Source organism: Chiloscyllium plagiosum, chromosome 50 (assembly GCF_004010195.1).
Source record: "Chiloscyllium plagiosum isolate BGI_BamShark_2017 chromosome 50, ASM401019v2, whole genome shotgun sequence".
In the NCBI taxonomy this organism is placed as follows: domain Eukaryota; kingdom Metazoa; phylum Chordata; class Chondrichthyes; order Orectolobiformes; family Hemiscylliidae; genus Chiloscyllium; species Chiloscyllium plagiosum.
The window spans coordinates 6,165,477-6,167,429 of record NC_057759.1 but is presented as its reverse complement, the minus strand read 5'-3'; positions in this window follow the sequence as shown (position 1 = coordinate 6,167,429).

Here is a 1,953-nt window from a genome sequence, read left to right as displayed (position 1 = left end):
GGATGGCATTTTTGCAAGATGTAGGGTGGGAAGAGGTGTAATCCAGATAGCTGTGGGAGTTTGTAAAAAATGTCAGTGTCATGTCGGTTGTCATTAATGGAGATGGAGAGGTCCAGGAAGAGGAGGGAGGTGTCAGAGATGGTCAAGGTAAATTTAAGGTCAGGGTGGAATGTGTTGGTGAAGTTGATGAATTGCTCAACCTCCTCGCGGGAGCACGAGGTGGCGCCAATGCAGTCATCAATGTAGCAGAGGAAGAGGTGGGGAGTGGTGCCGGTGTAATTACAGAAGATCAACTGTTCTACGTATGGATGCCACCATATTTAAGACTGAGACAGGTTCTTGAGTGTCAAGGGGATCGAGGGTTATAGGGAGAAATCGAGAGAATGGGGTTGAGAAACCTATCAGCTACGATTGAATGGTGGAGCAGACGTAATGGGCTGAATGGCCTAATTTCTGTTCCTATGTCTTATGGTCTCTTGCTGTCCTGGTCACAGTATTAGAAATGGGAACAGGCCATTTGGTCTTACGAGCCTTCACCAGCATTGAACACATCATAATTGGATATGAATATACCTACATTTAGGTGAATACACTGGGACTCTTTTCACTGAAGCATAGGAGATTGAGAGGTGACCTTAGAGGTCTATAAAATTGAGGGTTATAGGTGAGTTGAACAGTGGGTGTCCTTTCCCTAAGGTGGAGGTTTCAAGATTAGGCAGCAAATTTTGAAGGTGAGAGGAGAAAGATTTCAAGCACCAGTTTTTTCTTTTTACAGAGAAAGTGGTTTGTTTGTGGAATGAATGTCCAGAGGAAGTGGTGGATGCAGATACAGTTACAACATTTAAAAGGCATTGGATAAGTACATGAACAGGAACAGCTCAGAGGGATATGGGTCAAACACTGGTAAGTCGGACTAGATTAGCCTGAGAACATAGTTAGCATGGACTAGTTGCACCAAATTGTCTGTTTCTGTGATGTATGACTGTGTAACTGTTCTGTACGGGTCTTAAAATCATTGTCTTGCCTTCCCCTAGAACCATCCACTTCGTTATTGTTCAAAAATCTGATTAACTCAGCCTTGAATACATTCAATAACCCCATAACTGCAGGAAGACATCCCCACTTCTGAACTCAATTCCTCTTGGTAATAGACGACTTGCCTCGCTCATTGCTTGCTCCACCTGTCTGACAACTCACATTGACTGGAGTAGCAGGACGCTGAGGCACCTTTGTACACCCACACATCATTCCTGATGAAATGCTCATGCCCAAAACACCGACTCGCCTGCTCCTCAGATGTTGCCTGATATGCTGCGCTTTTCCAGAACCACACTTTTTGGCTCTGATCTGCCGTCCTCACTTTCCCCACATCCCAATGTATCACCATTTAAACAATACACCTCCTTTCTACTTTTTTTTCTGCAGCAAAGGCAATAAGTTCACACTGTGGTACTTCAATTGCCATGTGTTTGCTAATTGAGACACAGACCTGGACCAACCTTTCCATCTGTTCCCTCCCTGGATTCACTCTCTTTCCTTTCAGTTGCTGCAAGTTAACAACCGAAACCCAGAATGAAAAGAAATAAATTGAATGCGCTGTATTCACAGATGTTTAGACAGAGGAAGGATGCTACAATCTGATGAAACTCAATCTTCATTCAAAGACAGGAGCAGCAGCAACAGAACAGTGGCGGGATTACCTTACACTGAAAGACTGAGGCGGCTGGTCTTGTATACCCTTGAGTTTAGAAGACTGAGAGGGGATCTGATTGAGACGTATAAGATTATGAAAGGATTGGACACTCTGGGAGCAGGAAACATGTTTCCGCTGATGGGTGAGTGCCGAACCAGAGGACACAGCTTAAAAATATGGGGTACACCATTTAGGACAGAGATGAGGAGAAACTTCTTCACCCAGAGAGTGGTGGCTGTGTGGAATGCTCTGCCCCAGAG